Source organism: Pleurodeles waltl, chromosome 8 (genome assembly GCF_031143425.1).
Source record: "Pleurodeles waltl isolate 20211129_DDA chromosome 8, aPleWal1.hap1.20221129, whole genome shotgun sequence".
Taxonomy (NCBI): Eukaryota; Metazoa; Chordata; class Amphibia; order Caudata; family Salamandridae; genus Pleurodeles; species Pleurodeles waltl.
The window spans coordinates 1,144,691,092-1,144,710,101 of NC_090447.1; the positions used below are offsets into that span (position 1 = coordinate 1,144,691,092).

General features: G+C 48.9%; 1 protein-coding gene across 2 annotated transcripts in view; it reads right to left on the reverse strand.

The window, feature by feature from the left end:
• FNDC3A (fibronectin type III domain containing 3A) overlaps positions 1 to 19,010 on the reverse strand; it is a 1,418,915-nt gene that overhangs the window by 115,878 nt on the left and 1,284,027 nt on the right. The window lies entirely within an intron of this gene.

Genomic DNA, 19,010 nt, shown 5'->3' on the forward strand with positions numbered 1-19,010 from the left:
TGGCACAGGAAGTCGGGGAAACGCAGAACAGACCCAGATGCAGGCTCCGATGTCGGAGGCCTAGAGCATCGATGCTCTTCCCGCGTCGTGTCATCCGATGGACGGGGTGAAGTCGAAGAGCATTCATCCTTCTTCGACTTCTTTTTCTTGTGACCTGAAAGCCCCGAAGACTTAGAGGAAGAAGAATGGTAGTGACTCTGGGGGCGGTCTCAAGACCTTCCTCTTCCGGGAACAAAGTGGAATCGAGTATAGGGCCGCCAGCAGCTTTAGGGACCGCTCCCTCAAAGCTTTCGGATTCATGGCCCGACACTCGGGGCACGACTTCAGGTCGTGGTCGCGCTCCAAGCAATAGAGACACACGAGGCGCGCCTCCATCACCGACATAGTTCGGTGACAGGGGTCACAGGGTTTGAAGCCGGTCCTACGTTACATCCCTCGACGCATCCACAATCTCGTCACAAAAAGTAAGACAAAAAAGTCGTTGGTAGTCAAAACATTATTAAGGTAGCTCTTTCTCTGGATCTGCGCGAAGGCTGGAGCAGAAAGAAAAGAACTGATGTCAGCGCGGCGGGGTGGTGCCTATATACGACCGTGACATCTTCACGGTGACCACAACGCCAATGAAGTCGACGGACGCCACCTGACGCCGCACAGAGGTACTGCTCGAAGAAAAATCTTCAGATCCAGACTGATACCTCTTGAAATTCAAAAATTTGAAATTTGCAACTAGAATTTGCAATCAGATAATTTTACTCTCTTTATTATGAGATAGGGCATCTTGAGAAGCTTGGGAGTTGGCTCTCCTAGCATTTGAGATGACCAGATAGTCTGCTGGAATTTCACTTTTAATATATATTGGGTCTGATGGAGAAGCCTTGTGTAGGAAGTTGGCTGGCTCTGTATATACTATCTCAAAGTGAGAGATAGTGTGCACAGAGTCCAAAGGTTCCCCTTAGAGGTTGATATTGGCAAAATTAGATAATTCTAATGCTCTATTTTCTGGTAGTGTGGTCGAGCAGTAGGCTTATCAGAGGGTAGTGTTAAGCATTAGCTGGGATGCCCTGGGGTGCTGTAACAAAAGGCATGAGCCTTTGAGGCTCACCACCAGGTGTTACAGTTCCTGCAGGGGGAGGTGAGAAGCACCTCCACCAAGTACAGGCTTTGTTTCTGGCCACAGAGTGACAAAGGCACTCACCCCATGCAGCCGGAAACTCGTCTGGTTGTGGCATGCTGCAGAAACTGGTCAGCCTAGCACTAGGAGTCGGACTGGTATTCAGGGGGCATCTCTACCTCACAGCTTGTGTGTGCTGGTCTTAATTTTCTAAGTGGAAGAACCTGGAACGAGCATTGGCATGGGCAGTCCCAGGTCTGTGTTCCACTACAAAGTCCATTACCTGAAGGGATATGGACCACCTCAACAGTTTAGGGTTTTCTCCTTTCATTTGCATCAGCCATCTGAGAGGTCTGTGGTCAGTTTGAACTGTGAAGTGAGTATCAAAAAGGTATGGCCTCAACTTCTTCAGGGACCAAACCACAGCAAAGGCCTCCCTCTCAATGGCACTCCAACACTGCTCCCTGGGGAGTAACCTCCTGCTAACAAAAGCAGCAGGCTGGTCAAGGCCGTCTTCATTTGTTTGGGACAGGACTGCTCCTAATTTATGCTCAGAGGCATCAGTCCGCACTATGAACTGCTTAGAATAATCTGGAGCTTTCAAAACTGGTGCTGTACACATAGCTTGCTTCAGCATTTTCTTGGAGGTCAGTTCTGTGAGGGATGTCCCTATTGATCCATATCCCTTCACAAACCTCCTATAGTACCCAGTCAAGACAAGGAATGCCCTGACTTGAGTCTGGGTTTTTGGAGCTAACCAGTCCAGAATAGTCTGGATCTTGGGTTGGAGTGGCTGAACTTGGCCTCCACCTACAAGGTGTCCCAAGTAAACCACAGTACCCTGCCGTACCTGACATTTAGATGCCTTGATAGAGAGGCCTGCTGCTTGCAGGGACTGCAAAACCTTCTTCAGGTGGACCAGGTGATCCTGCCAGTTGGAGCTAAAGACAGCAATATCATCAAGATAAGCTGCACTAAAGGACTCCAAGCCAGCAAGGACTTGATTCACACACATTTGGAAGGTGGCAGGGGCATTCTTTAAGGCAAATGGCATCACAGTAAACTGGTAGTGCCCATTGGGTGTAGAGAATGCTGTTTTCTCTTTTGCTCCAGGTGCCATTTTTATTTGCCAGCACCCTGCTGTCAAGTCAAAGGTACTTAAGTATTTTGCTGCACCTAATATATCTATGAGCTCATCTGCCCTTGGGATGGGGTGAGCATCTGTCTTGGTGACAGAGTTGAGCCCTCTGTAGTCCACACAAAGCCTCATCTCTCTCTTGCCATCTTTGGTGTGAGGTTTGGAGACCAAGACAACTGGGCTAGTCCAGGGACTGTCACAGTGCTCAATCACTCCCAGCTCCAGTATCTTGTGGACTTCCACTTTGATGCTTTTTTGACTTAGTCAGACTATCTGAATATGCTATTCTTGACAGGCATACTGTCTCCTGTGTCCACATCATGGGTACACAGGTGTGTCTGACCAGTGGTCAAGGATAGGAGCTCAGCAAACTGCTGGGAGACTTACCTGCAGTCAGCCTGCTGTTGGCCAGAGAGGGTGTCTGAATAGATCACTCCATCAACTGAGCCATCTTTAGGGTCAGTGGAGAGGAGATCAGGGAGAGGCTCACTCTCTGCTTACTGGTCCTCATCTGTAACCATTAACATGTTTACACCTTCCCTGCCATGAAAGAGTTTGAGGCGGTTAACATGGATCACCCTCTTGGGGGTCCTGCTAGTGCCTAGGTCCACCAGGTAGGTGACCTGACTCTTTCTCTAGCATTGGGTAAGGGCCACTCCACTTATCCTGAAGTGCCCTGGGAGCCACAGGCTCCAGAACTTAGACTTTCTGCCCTGGCTGAAACTCAACCATAGCAGCCTTTTGGTCATACCACATCTTCTGGAGTTGTTGGCTGGTCTCAAGGTTTTTGCTTGCCTTTTCCATGTACTCTGCCACCCTTGAATGTAGGCCTAGTACATAGTCCACCACATCTTGTTTAGGCTCATGGAGAAGTCTCTCCCAGCCTTCTTTTACAAGCGCTAGTGGTCCCCTAACAGGATGGCCAAACAGAAGTTCAAAGGGGGGAAACCCTAATCCCTTCTGAGGCAACTCTCTGTAGGCGAAAAGCAGGCATGGCAAGAGGACATCCCATCTCCTTTTGAGTTTTTCAGGGAGTCCCATGATGATGCCCTTCAATGTTGTGTTAAATTTCTCCACCAGACAATTGGTTTGTGGATGGTGCGGTGTTGTGAATTTATAAGTCACCACACATTCATTCCACATGTGTTTCAGGTAAGCTGACATGAAGTTGGTACCTCTGTCAGAAACCACCTCCTTAGGAAATCCCACTCTGGTAAAGATACCAATGAGTGCTTTCGCTACTGCAGGGGCAGTAGTGGACCTAAGGGGAATTACTTCAAGGTACCTGGTAGCATGATCCACTACTACAAGGATATACTGGTTCCCTGATGCTGTGGGAGGTTCAAGTGGACCCACTATATCCACTCCCACTCTTTCAAAGGGGACCCCTCCACTGGAAATGGAATGACGGGGCCTTTGGATGGCCACCTGTCTTACCACTGGCTTGACAGGTGACACAGGAGGTGCAAAACTACTTTACCTTCTGGGACATGTTGGGCCAACAGAAATGGTTGACTAATCTCTCCCAACTCTTGGTTTGTCCCAAATGCCCAGCAAGGGGAATGTCATGGGCAAAGGTCAGAATTAACGCCCTAATCTCCTGAGGAACTACCACTCTCCTATTGGCACTAGGTTTTGGATCTCTTGCCTCAGTGTAAAGGAGTCCATCTTCCCAATAGACCCTGTGGGCTCCACTGACAGTTCCTTTTTCTTGCTCAGCTGCTTGCTGTCTTAGGCCTTCAAGAGAGGGACAGGTTTCTTGCCCCTTACACAGCTGTTCCCTTGACTGTTCCCCTGGGCCCAAGAGCTCAACCTGATAAGGCTCCAGCTCCATGGACTCAGTTCCCTCAGGGGATAGAACATCTTCCTGGGAAGAGAGGGTCTGTGTTTTGTGCTGTGTTGAAGCTGGTTCCCCAGTCTTCTTTCCTTTTCTCTTGGAAGGTTGGGCCATTATTCCAGACTCCAACACTTCTTTTTCACCCTGAGCCCTGCTTTGTGCCCTTGTCTTGACACACACCAGTTCAGGGATACCCAGCATGGCTGCATTTGTCTTGAGCTCTACCTCAGCCCATGCTGAGGATTCCAGATCATTCCCTAGCAGACATTCTACTGGAATTGCAGAGGAGACTGCCACCTGTTTCAGGCCAGTGACCCCTCCCCATTCTAAAGTTACCATTGCCATGGGATGGACTTTAGTTTGATTGTCAGCATAAGAGACTGGATATGTCTGTCCAGCCAGGTACTGTCCTGGGGAAACCAGTTTGTCTGTCACCATTGTGACACTGGCACCTGTATCCCTCAGGGCGTCTACTCTAGTCCTATTGATTAAGAGCTGCTGCCTGTATTTTTGCATGTTAGGTGGCCAGGCAGCAAGAGTGGCTAAATCCACCCCACCCTTAGAGACTAATGTAGCTTCAGTGTATACCCTGATTTCCTCTGGGCACACTGTTGATCCCACCTGGAGACTGGCTAATCCAGTGCTAACTGGAGTAGTACTTGTTGTGGGACTTTTCTTGGGACAGGCCTTGTGTACAGTTTGATGTCCATGCTGACTACAGATTCGACACCAGGCCTTCTTGGGATCAGAGTTTTTACCCTTATACTCATTTGTGGACTGTGAAGAGGCTCTGGGCCCACCCTCCTGAGCAGGTGTTTGTGGCCCTGTTGAAGACTCTTTACTTTTGCCCTTGGATGTCTCACCACTCTTCCCCTGGGGAGGCTTTGTGACCCCTTTCTTTTAGTCAACCCCTGTGGAAGTCTTGGTCACCCTAGTCTTGACCCAATGGTCTGCCTTCTGTCCCAATTCTTGGGGAGAAATTGGACCTAGGTCTACCAGATGTTGATGCAGTTTGTCATTGAAACAATTACTTAACAGATGTTCTTTCATAAACAAGTTATACAGCCCATCATAATCATTTACACCACTGCCAGTTATCCAACCACCTAGTGTTTTGACTGAGAAGTCAACAAAATCAACCCAGGTCTGGCTTGAATATTTTTTAGCCCCCCCCTGAACCTAATCCTGTACTCCTCAGTTGAGAATCCAAAGCCCTCAATCAGGGTAGTCTTCATGAGTTCATAAGATTCTGCATATTTACCAGAGCGTGTGAGGAGTCTATCCTTACACTTTCCAGTGCACATTTCCCAAAGGAGAGCACCCCAGTGAGATCTGTTTACTCTTCTGGTTACACAACCCCTCTCAAAAGCTGTGAACCACTTGGTGATGTCATCACCATCTTCATATTTAGTTACAATCCCTTTGGGGATTTTTAGGATGTCAGTTTTCCTTCTGACCCTATTTATGTTGCTGCCACCATTGATGGGAGCTTAACCCGTCTCTTGTCTTTCCCTTTCCATGGCTAGGAGCTGCTTCTCCAAAGCCAATCTTTTGGCCATCCTGACTAACAGGAGGTCATCTTCATTGAGGCTGCCCTCAATGCTTCCAGAGGTACTGGTCTCCCCTGTGGAAGAACCAGTCTCTCTGACTATGATTTGTGGAGTCAGGGTTTGAGGAACCCTGTTCTCCTTGGTTAGGACAGGAGTGGGGAATTCATCCTCCTGCTCACTTACTTACCCATCTGAAGGATTATCTCCTCAGAGGGATGGTCCCTTGTGAACTCTGCCAAAAGCTCCTGGAGCTTTACTTTGGTAGGGTTGGACCCAATTTTTATCTTTATAATTTTACAGAGAGACCTTAACTCTGACATCCCTAGATGCAGGTAAGGGGTGAGGTTGCATTCCATCACCATCTCATCTGTGTTAGAAATTATCACTCTAAAAGTTGGGATTACCTTTTAAGAATCTAAAACCTACTTCTAGAACTTAAATCCAGACTTTTACAAACTTTTAAACTCTAGAAGAAATGCTAACAGGGACTTATACAAGGCCCTAGCAGGACTTTTAAAAATTTAGAAAAATAGTTCAAATTGCAAAAATCAGTTTCTAATGACAATTTTTTGAATTTTAGTTGTGTGATCAGGTATTGGGCGAGTAGCCCAGCAAATCAAGTCTTACACCACACCGCTGATCCACCAATATAGGAAGTTGGCTCTGTATATACTATCTCAAAGTGAGAGAAAGTGTGCACAGAGTCCAAGGGTTCCCCTTAGAGGTCGATAGTGGCAACATTAGATAATTCTAATGCTCTATTTTGCGGTAGTGTGGACGAGCAGTAGGCTTATCAGAGGGTAGTGTTAAGAATTTGTTGTACACACACAGGCAATAAATGAGGAACATACACTCAAAGACTTAACTCCAGGCCAATAGTTTTTATATAGAAAATATATTTTCTTAATTTATTTTAGAACAACAAGATTTGAGGCAAGTACATAAAATGCAAGGTACTTCACACAGGTAAGTATAGAACTTTGATTCAAAGCAGTAGTACACACAGTTTAGGTTAAAATGGCAATAAGCTATTTTAAAAATGGACACTGCAAAAATAAACAGTTCCTGGGGGAGGTAAGTTTGGTTAAGTTTCTCAGGTAAGTAAAGCACTTACACAGTCAGTTTCCTGGGCATAGGCAGCACACCATTGGGGGTCCAAGGCACCTGCAAAGTCACTGCACCAGTAACACAGGGCCGGTCAGGTGCAGAGGTCAAAGGAGGGCCCAAAACACATAGGCACCTATGAAGAACAGGGGGGCTCCGGTTTCGGTCTGCTGGCCGATAAGTACCTACGTCCTCGGGGAGCAGACCGGGGGGGGGGGGGGTTTTGGAGAGCACTGGGGTGGGGGGGGCACAAACAGGCACCCAAAACACTCCCTCAGCGGCACGGGGCAGCCGGTTGCAGTGGGCAAAGTAGGCGTCAGGTTTGCTATTGAAAGCAATGGAGGGACCCAGGGGTCACTTAGGCGATGCAGGCAGGGCACAGGGGGGCTTCTCGGGCCAGCCACCGACTGGGCTAGGAAGAAGGCCGCCTGTTTGTCACTCCTGCACTGGAAGGTGGTTCCTCTCGGTCCTGGGGGCTGCGGGTGCAGTGCTTGGTCCAGGTGTCGGGTTCCTTGTTACTAGGCAGTCGCGGTCAGGGTGAGCCTCTGGATCCTCTCTGCAGGCGTTGCTGTAGGGGCGCAGGGGGGTCGTCTCAGGTTACCCACGTTGTCATAGTCGCCTGGGAGTCCTCTCTGCGGTGTTAGTTCTCTAGAGCTCAAGCCGGGGGCGTCGGGTGCAAAGTGAGAAGTCTCACGCTTCCATCAGTAAGAGAGAGTTCTTTGGAAGTTGATAAAAAGTTGCAAAGTTGTTGCAGTTTTTGAACAGCTCCGTTATTCTCAGGAGTTTCTTGGTCCTTTGGGTTCAGGGCAGTCCTCTGAGTCCTCAGAGGTCTCTGGTCCCTGTCAGATGCGTCGCTGTGCAGATTCTTTGAGTCTGGAGACAGGCGGGTAGGGCTGGGGCCAAGTCAGTTGGTGTCTCCGTCGTCACTGCGGGGCTTTCAGGTCAGCAGTCCTTCTTCTTTCTTCAGGTTGCAGGAATCTGATTTCCTGGGTTCAGGGTCACCCCTAAATACTAAATTTAGGGGGGTGTTTAGGTCTGTGGGGCAGTAGCCAACGGCTACTGTCCTGGAGGGTGGCTACACCCTCTTTGTGCCTCCTCCCTGAGGGGAGGGGGGCACATCCCTATTCCTATTGGGGGAATCCTCCAATCTCAAGATGGAGGATTTCTAAAGGAAGGAGTCACCTCAGCTCAGGGCACCTTAGGGGCTGTCCTGACTGGTGGGTGACTCCTCCTTGTTTTCCTCATTATCTCCTCCAGCCTTGCCGCCAAAAGTGGGGGCAGTGGCCGGAGGGGCGGGCATCTCCACTAGCTGGGATGCCCTGGGGCGCTGTAACAACAGGCATGAGCCTTTGAGGCTCACCGCCAGGTGTTATAGTTCCTGCAGGGGGAGGTGAGAAGCACCTCCACCCACTACAGGCTTTGTTTCTGCCCACAGAGTGACAAAGGCACTCACCTCATGTGGCCAGAAACTCGTCTGGTTGTGGCAGGCTGGCAGAAACTGGTCAGCCTAGCACTAGGAGTCTGACTGGTATTCAGGGGGCATCTCTAAGATGCCCTCTGGGTGTATTTTACAATAAATCCCACACTGGCAACAGGGTGCATTTATTGTGCTGAGAAGTTTGATACCAAAGTTCCTATATTTCAATGTAGCCATTATGGAACTGTGGAGTTTGTAATTGACACACTACCAGACCATATACTCTTTATGGCAACCCTGCACTTACAATGTCTAACGTTTTGCTTAGACACTCTAGGGGCATAGTGCTCAGGGCTATAAGGCCTGCTAGAGGGGTGACTTTCCTATGCTACAGGCAGTGAGAGGTGGGCATGGCACTCTGAGGGGAGTGCCATGTCAACTTAGTCATTTTCTCCCCACCGGCACACACAAGCTGTGAGGCAGTGTGCATGTGCCGAGTGAGGGGCCCCCAGGGTGGCATAAGACATGCTGCAGCCCTTTATAGACCTTCCCTGGCAAAAGGGCCCTTGGTACCAGGGGTACCAGTTACAAGGGACTTATCTGTGTGCGAGGGCTGTGCCAATTGTGGGAACAAGGGTACAGTTTAGGGAAAGAACCCTGGTGCTGGGGCCTGGTTAGCAGGGTCCCAGCACACTTTCAATCCTAACTGGTATCAATAAAAGGCAAAAAGGCAGGGGATAACCATGCCAAGGAAGGCATTTCCTTACACCTCGTATTTTTTCTCGATTGTTGGAATAAATAAAACGTATTCTGGCTGGGTCCTGAAAAATATAATCAGCATGTCTGAGCATTCCCATAAGCACAGGGAGGTATTGCATGGGTCCCTGAGAGGCAGTTAGTGTCTCGAATAGGAAATCATCCTCAATAGGATCCTTATGGAGGGGTAGCTGGCGATATGTAGCAGCCGTCCCTACTAGCTCTTGAAAGGCAGCAGTGTCATCAGGTGGCAAAGGTCTAACTGGGTAGATTTCTACATTACTATCACTGTAGGTGTCTACATAGTACTGAGACCAAGGGTCAATGGGGGTCATTTTGACCTCCGCGGTCTTTTGTCAAGACCGCTGAGGGACCGCCGTGCTGAAGACCGCCAGTGGTGGCGATTTTCCGCTCGGCGTATTATGACTGTTGGCAGCCCTCCGTCCTTTTCCGGACCGAGAGCCGCCAACAGCCATACTGGTGGTCGGCGGGGAAGTGGAGGTTGCTCCACCTCCACCGCCACGTCAACAGAACACCGCCCACCGAATCACGTCCTGTGATTCGGTGTGGCGGTGTTCTGTTGACGGTGTGGTGTTTCGGCAGAGCAGCCCCTATGGATCCCGCCCCCTCCCGGAGGATCGACGGACTAGGTAAGTCGATCGTCCGTTAGGGGAGGGGGGTGTTGTGGGTTGTGTATGTAGAGGGGGTGTTGTGTGTTTGGGAATGTGTTTATGTATGTCTGTAGGTATGTCTGTATGGATATGTGCGTGTATGTCTGAATGCGGGTGTGCGTGTCTGTGTGTGTGGATGTTGGCATGTATGTCGGTGTGTGTACATGTATGTGTGTTGGTGGTGCCTGCGTGCGTGTAGTGTGTGAATGAGTGATGTGATGTGATGTTGGGGGTCGGGGTGGGGAGGGGGGGGGGTCCTGCCAACTTTGTGGGGTGGCAGGGTTGGTGGGGGGTGTAGGGGAGGGAGCTGGGGTGGGGGAGACCCCTATCAGTGCCAGGGAAGGAATTCCCTGGCACTGATAGTCCTTACCGCCATGGATTTCATGGCGGTTCCAAACCGCATGAAATCCATGGCGGTCAGCCGGGTCCAAATACCGCCGGCGGTATAGTGATGACCGCCGGGCTGGAGACCCAAGTCTCCAGCCCAGCGGTCGTCTTCGCCCTGGCGGGCGGAACGGAGAAGCGGCAGATGACCATGGCGGTAACCGCCATGGTCATAATTGCAAAAATTTGACCGCCAGCCTGTTGGCGGCCTTACAGCCGTCCACCAGGGTCCTAATGACCCCCAATGTCCTCATGAAACTGTTTTGTATTATCAGCAGTGTCCTGATTATTATGACAGGAATGAATTGATCCTTGAGAAGAAATATCTAATGGGTCCGTCCCCTGCAGAACGTTGTGGAAAAGGGGTTTGTGGTGGTGGGGGAGTGATTGTTAAAGGAGATGTAGGTGGAGGTGATTGAATCTCCCGTAAGTCTTTGTCCATTCTGTTTTTGTTTGAGTGGAGGCTCAGAAGTGTCTAATGCCTCCTCAAAATTGATCTGTCGCTTGAAAGGAGTGAAAACAGGGGTATTAACCAGCACTACAGTTTGTTGCTGGATGTGAAGCTGAGACTGTTTAGCTTGGAGATGTTGCTTCATCTTCTGAAGAACTGTCTCAGTCTGTGTTTTCGGATCAAATTTCTTCAATGACAGTCTTTTTAGGGCAGAAGCAGTTGACGCAGAATGTGATGCTGAGGGTGTTGATGCTGAAGCTAAGGACATTTGGCTGGAAATGGAAGTGGTACTTTTTGGTTTAGGTTTCGGTGCCGAGCCTGCAGGCCAAGATGGCGACCAGAACGGACACCTGAATCCGCCTCCGCTTCAGGCCCGATAAAGATACTGTAATAAATACGACACCCAGACCAAATAATCGAATGGCATCAGAGCCCCGATGCTTACTAACACCACGCAGTAGGCCGACAAGTGTGGGGCGCCCGCAGAAGAAAGAGCAACCGCACGGACTGATTTGGGTCTACTTGTCGGTAAGGAGCCATGCAGCATACTCCGACAGCCCTGAGATCGGGCTGCGGATGAACTCGAGCACGAGGATTCCCCACCCGGGAAGGGCAGCACAGAAGATCCCAGCTTCAGGAGGAGCGCTCGTAAAGTGCTAAAGACCGAGGAGCACTGCAGAAAAGAAATGGCGCTAGACCCGGTGAGTGGGTGGAAAGCGGCGAGTTGTAGCGCGAGACGCGAGGCGGCGGAGGCTACCCAGGAAGCGGCCGGGGCCTTGACGAGGATTCCTGGTCCAGAGAATACCCAGCAGGAGCTGTGCTAACAGATGTGACGAAGAGGGGGACTCTTCCCTTCCTCTTCCCACTCCATTGCAATCATAGGTAAGATCGGGTGTTCCAGCAAGCGGAACCCTGGTATTAGGAGCGGCGGCGGAGCTCACAGACAATCAATCTGCTGGAGGCCGCATCTCCAGCAACGACCCTCGCTTGAGGAGAACTGAGAGGCTGAACTTTGGCTCGCAGTAGTGGGGTCGACTTGGGAGGGTAGTGGGGGGGGGGGGGAAGGATCCCGGGCACGCATGTGGCGGACCCATGCCACGCCAGACACCCTGAGACACTCCAAGAGCAGACTACAGAGTAACAACTCCGCAAAGCAGACTGGCATACGGTCGGGTGATCTAAATATGTGCAGACTGTGCCGCGTGCCCGCTGCTCACCCTCTATTGGCACTACAGACATCAACATAATCCCCCAGGCCAACTTCGCAATAACAAAAGCTGGGCCACAACATAACGGACAAGCCCGGAGTGACCGGTACGGAAGCGGAGGAGGCGACGCAGGGAGAACGGAAAGGCTCCCAGGACGCCTCGTTGGCGATCACACTAGCGGAACACACACAAAAGTTTAAAGACATACTAAACGCAGAGTTGGATATTAAGACCACATTGGAATCTAAGATAGATGCCTTGCGGATAGACATAGGCCATCTGCGCGAAGATCATAAGAAATTGAAGGACCATGTAGAAGCCACCGAAAACACAGTATCTGATATGCACCTGACGGTGGCAGATGCGGCCACTCACATCAATGACTTACAAAAAGAGGTATTGCAACTACGACAGCGGAAAGAAGATTAGGAAGGAAGGTCTTGACGCAACAATATACGCGTGGTGGGGCTGTCAGAACAAGAAGAGGGCCTCGGCAGGGCGCTTTACATGGAAGATTGGCTATCCCAAACAGTCCTACAAGGCAAACACTCGTCCTTCTTCTCAGTTGAAAGAGCCCGCAGGGTGCCGGGCAGAGTCCCTCGCCCAGGTACACATCTACCCTGTTACACTCTGGAAGTGCAACAGAAGCAAGCATCTTTTTTAATGGTGAAACGCATACTCCAGGAGCACAATATCAAATACGCACTACAATTCCCAGCGACTCTCCGAATCATAACAGATAACAACAACACCTTCTGCACCACACCAGAGGAGGCCTCGGCATGGCTTGAGAACAGAGGTATAGCTCGGGCGACACCAAAGCCATCTCCGCGATCTATGAGACGTAAGACTAGGGGGAACCATGACGTCAGCAGTCTGCACCCACGGGAAGGCCCTTTGGGGGAACAAGTGGCCAAGGAGAGAGCGCAGGTAGTGGCTGGGATGGAACTAAGGACTGGGTCCCTTCTTCCATCTGCGACGATAGAGGAACAGCCGGACGCAGATACCCCGGACTTGAAGGAGGAACAGATCCATTGAATCCTGGGCGACAGCCCAACGGTAACACCACAAACTGCCGAGGTCGTGCTATAAGGCAATACACACCGCAGATGGCAACATATAAACTGCAAGGGGTTCAGCAATCAAAAGATTCACGGCACATATAGAAGGCAGGTCAGCGAAAACCATCATGTGGGCTGAGCAGGATTAACTCATATGACACTTCGTTATGTGCTCCTGATAATCCAGCCACATAACCCCCAAACACTTCGGTGTATTCATAGTTGAACTGTAAATGGTTACATTTTGTATCAGCATTACAGTGCTGTTGGCTGACCAACATTTGGCGTCATAGTCTGGGATGGGGAGTTTAATGTTATATCTATGTTATACCAGAAGGTATGTTACACAGGTTACCAAAGGCTGTGCATTTCGGGTTGTGCGATGGAGGGAGAGCGCTGTTATAGAGGGTGGGGAGCAGCACAAATAATATTGGGTCCCCAAACTGCCCCCACTCTAGTGCCACACAAGATACAGATAACATCATACATTATCAGATAAATGGCACAATACTCTTTTATAACAGTGAACGTAAGAGGTCTATCAGTTCCTACGTCGATACAAAGTACATGTGGCCTTGCTGCAAGAGACACATCTTACGGCACCAGACCTGGGAAAAATGCGAAAAATATGACGGGGAACTATAGTAGAGACCACATACTCAAGATACGCCAGGGCGGCACTTAAATGGGTGGCACCAGGGGTACCCTTAGATGCTACACACTAGGACAGACCCAGAAGATCTACATGCAATATTGGAGGGGAACCTAGATGGTGCACCAATTTCCTTAACTTCGCTACATGCCCCTAATGCAAATCAGAATACCTTTTTACAGACACTTACTACATCTCTACTCTATAACCCAACGGCACCATGTTACTGGGGTGGAGACTTTAACAGCACCCCGAACATAGAGCTGGATCGATCTCGCCCACTGTTGCCAAGCGCCCAATGTGTCGCGATCTCCGAATATTTATGGCAATGGGCAACACACAACCAATTACACGACACGTGGCGAAGCTTGCACCCCATGGAGCGCGAATATTCACATTACTCAGGATTGCACGTCCTACACACTAGGACTGACCTTATTTACTGTAACCCAGAAACACTACTAAAAGTTACTAATGCGGAGTATCTTGGACGGGCGCTATCAGACCACTCACCCCTACGGATATGGGTACGGTAGAACCGTACCCCCAAGCATACCCACATGGAAAATGCCCGTAATGAAACTGCGGGATGCAACATATAGAGACTCCCTTAGGGGGCATAGTAATACCTACTTTGAGATAAATGAGGGCACAGCATCGGATATAGGGATCGAATGGGACACCTTCAAGGTAGTACTCAGGGGTCATGCCATTAAAACAAATTTTGGGGTAGAACAGCTCCTGCGCAAGTAGCTCCAAGACCTGGAAACCAAAATGCAATATTACGAGCAGTTCTTACTTATGGACAACACCGCGGCCATACCGCTAGCGAACAAATGCATAGATCACAAAAAGAAACGCTCTATAGATTAGCCCAGTTGAATTATAGGGAATACCAAACGCGTAAACATGCAGAAGGGGATAAAGCGGGCAGGCTCCTGGCCTGGCTATTGCGGTCGGAGAACGCCCAAAACCCAATTACCGCACTACAGGGCGGGAACGGGCAATTACTGAACACACAGGAGGATATTAATGCAGCATTCTAGGAGTACTATTTCACATTATATACAGCCCTAGAGACTGATATGGAGAACAATGAAATAGAGATGTTTCTGGACCCCTTTCGCATGCCATGCGTGGCCTATGCAGACAGGGAAATACTGGAGTCTCCGCTGCAGCTATCTGAGACAGAAGACGCAAATAAAAATATGCAGCGGGGAAAGACTCCAGGTACAGACGGGTGGGCGATTGAATTCTATGCCACATACCAGACAACCTTAGCCCCTAAACTGATAGCGACATATAATGATGTGTACGCTAGGGGAATCTTGCCAGCGTCTATGAGGGAAGCAACATTTGTGGTCCTGCCCAAACCGGGCAGAGACCCCTTATTGATGGGGTCATATAGGCTGCTATCAATACTTAACTCAGGCTACAAGATCCTTGGTCGCATGATGGCAAAAATACATACACCCATAATCGCAGGACTCATTCATACTGACCAGAATGGATTCATTCCGGGCAGGAGCACTTTCCTAAACCTTCGGCGTCTGTTTTCTCTCATAAGCTGGGCGTGCACAGGGGAGAAAGGCGCAGGGGTAGCATCGCTTGAAATAGATAAAGCATTTGATACACTGGGATGGCATTTCTTGTTAAAGGTGCTAAAAAAGTTGGGCTTCGGGCCTAAGTTCTTGAATTGGATAACCCTCTTACATAAAGCACAGCTGGCGCGGGTGAGGACGGGCATCCTGATCTCAAAACCCTTTGCTATTGGACGAGGGACCCAACAGGGTTGCCCCCTGTCACCATTACTCTTCGCGCTGTCAGTGGAGCCCCTGGCGAACGCCCTCTTGAAACAAGCACCTGACTAGGGACTATACATGGGTGGGGCTTGGCACATCATCTCATTATACGCGGATGATGCATTGATATACTGCACAACTCCACTGGGGTTGTACCCCATCTGATGACACACGAGCAGTTCGGCAGGGCGTCCGGCCTCAAAGTAAATTGGGAGCAATCCTGTTTGTTCCCGCTCAGACCCTTAGACATGACCCAGCAAGAACAATTACCCAATACCTCACTGTCATGGTCCTGCGACACTCTTAAATACCGGGGGGTCAGAGTATACCATAAGGAAAAAGATCTTATAGACGCAAATATCGGCTGGGTAATGACGTGAGTGAGAACTTCCCTACAATTCTGGACGTCCCTTCCCCTGTCCCCACTGGGTAGACTAGCTAGCTCCAAGATGCTGGTGCTCCCGAGATTGTTGTATCACTTTTCGGCCCTACAGGTGTCCCTCCCAAATAAATTGTTTGCCGACATGCGCTCCCTTCTTACAGCACTGATCTGAGGGACTGGAAGAAGCCTGGTATCTTTAAGCAAACTTTACTCACCTATAGCAGAGGGCGGCCTGGGAGCACCAAATTACGAACAATACTATGCAGCAGGCCTATGCGCTGGCTAGCAGGTCAGAACTTACACGAACTGAGCGACACATATAGACATGGTGACATAAACAGACTCCTACGCTGAATCATGAAACCTGGCTCAGATGCACCAGAAGGCGATAGCAATACATTAATGAAAAATGCTAAGAAGTGTTGGATTAAGTACACGCACAATACACAACAAAAACACCCATATGCACCCTATCTATCACTTTGGGCCCTACCGGGATGTGCAGACAAACGGTACAAATCGTCGGCGGCTGCCCTGGGAGAATGCTGGAATAGTGGAGTGGGGGCACATCTTTGAAGATCATATGTTGGTACCCTTTGATAGCTTAGTGAATGACTATGGCATATCGCCGGGCACCTTCCCCACTTACGCGGCACTAACTCGCTACACCGCACACTACTGGGGCACCATTCATGAAGAACCACACACATCGGCACTGCTGCAGACATTACTAACACATGGGGGAGAGAGAAAAGTGATCACAAATATATACAAAGCTATGCACATAGACAATACACAACCCCTCAGGCGCTATGGACAAATTGGGAAACCGCGCTACAAAGCAAGCTCACAGATACACAATGGGAACAAGCTCTCCTAGTACTGAAGATTATCTTAACAAATGCTTGTTACAAATACACACAATTTAATTATTTGCACCACACTTACCTTACCCCCGCAAGGTTGGCAAAAATATACCCAAATCTGGAAGGCAAATGCTCAAGATGCCATACCGGGAATGCCAACTTCCTACATATGGTATGGACATGCACTCATGTAAACAAGTTCTGGGAATCCGTAACTGAGACACTGAATAGGATCACAGGATGGGGAACATGCCTTGACATAACGCACTATATTCTCGGAGTAACACATACATCCCCAAAGAGTAAAGCCACTAACAAGATCCTAGCGCTAGTCCTCGCAAAAAGAAGATTAGCAATGTACTGGAAATCTAGTGTTACGCCACCAATTAAGGGATGGCTGACAGACCTATGCACAGGAGTACTCGCAGAACAACAAGTAATACTGATGACACATGCACTTGGTGGCTCACAATCCAGACCCCCAGACTGGGCAACATTTCTAGAGGGAATTGACACAATCCTTGGCAGACAGAGTGATTAGACTAGCTATATACACCCTTAAACAAGGGAGAACCAACCCACCCACCCGACGAACAGAGGACTGCCCCAATTGTAGATTGGAACACCGGTCCCTGCTCATATCAACACACCCGGAATGCGCACCTAGTTAATATTAGTTAGTTATACTGTTACTCTACTCTCTGTTAGATACATCAGACATATACATCACTCAGTGGTACAAAAATTGTCATTCTGAAGAATATAAGCATGAACACAAGACCAACTCATATGTATGTCTATAATACTATAATTGCCATTCGCATTATGTTATATGATAATACCTGTGCAATGCATTGCCATGAAAAAGGCGAAAGTATGTTATATGGTACAGATATGCAGTCGGAACTGGTTTTCTAATGTTTATAATAATAAGAGACATGAAGAAAAAAAAAAGGTTTCGTTGCCCAGCCTGAGTGCAGGGCATCTGAACCAATCTTTCGATGCCTGCCAGGGCCGGAAAGCAGTGGCGGCTTGATTACTTTCGCTTCCGAAGTTAGTCTTTTGTGCACAGCAGGGTTTAATATAGCCTTAGAACCCGCCGTAGCGAGCTCTACCGGCTATTAAAGACCCGCTCCCGCGTTAAATGCCCGAGCCGAAGGCGAGGGCATTTAACAAGGGAAAGGGCCTTTAATAGCCAGTAGAGCCCGCTACGGCGGGTTCTAAGGCTATTAGAACATTCTGCCACTCAGGGCAGAATTTTCTATTAAAAAAAACAAATTGCTCACGGAGCCCGAGGGGATTAAAATCCCCTCGGGCTCCGTGAGGCTTTGTTCACAGCTGTTGCTGTGAACAAAGCGAACACTGGAATGTTGGCGCTGAGGGCTTTTACTGGCCAGTAAAAGCCCCCAGCACTCCATTGTTTTCAATGGAGCTGCCAATGTTTGAATGTTCTAATAAATGTTTGCTGACCCGGAGGGATCTCCTGAATTTCTAGTCATTTCAGCCTCCGAATCAGAGTCTTGAACTGAAAACACCTCTTCTTCAGCAGTTGATGCCTCATGAAACTCCTGCTCTGTATCCGACATGATGTCATGGATACCGAAAATGTAGGGCGTTTCCTCCATTTCTTGCCCCTGCATTTCTCGGCAATGAGCTCTTCAATCTTGCAGAGTCTTCTTCGACTGGAATGACTGACAGGCTTCTCAGTCTTCTTCCGTATGTTTTGGTGATAAGCAGAGTCTACAGATCTGATGGTGTTCGGTCCGGGGAAGTGACACTTCAGGCAGAAATGGAAAGGCATCCGTTCCATCAGTCTTTCATTTTCCAGGATGTAGAATGGAGAAAATGGGCACTAGACGGGCTGGGCCCATAGGGCCTTGATAAAAAAAGTTCATTTGTAGAAAGTTGCTTTGATACTGGAATGCAAAAGGAGAAAGAAAAACATGACTGAAAACAACACCAACAGGTTTGGAGATGTTTTCCTGAACCAAACAGGACGTATTACAGTCTCAGACCAGAGCTCTGAGAGAACATGACCAGACCCAACAGCGGAAGAAACCAATCTGAACATTGAGTTGAGGATCATGTGCATTGCAAACAAGAGGAGTAGTCATTATACCTTGTGACTTGAAAGACGTTTCAAACAAAAGCAACTTGGAACCTTCTGGACCCATCACTAGATGCTGTGAGTATCTATAGCCACACATGTCATCAAACAAACGTTTTAAAAAATAATGTAGGATGACAAGCAGGTGTACTGCAGAACAAAGCAAATCTTCCATGGCCACTTTTTTGTGGCTGCCAGACAAGGTAACCACTTGAACCAGAATCTGGTGTAGACAAGATACAGTGCCTAGGCTACGCAGTTCCCAAAAAGCTGTTGTTTTCTTCAAGTAAGTTCCCAGATTTCTAATTGACTTCGATTCTTTGCACATAAATCAAAGTGATGACCCTTTTAGCACAAATAATAAATCAATAGACCTACTGTGATCTATTACTCATTTGTCACTGTAGAGCACAATGCTGGGGTTTTGTAGTCAGGGCTCTGAGATTGATAGAATTTCAACAACTAACTTCTAGATTATGTTTCACCCTTTAAGAATGGAGTCACAGAACTTGC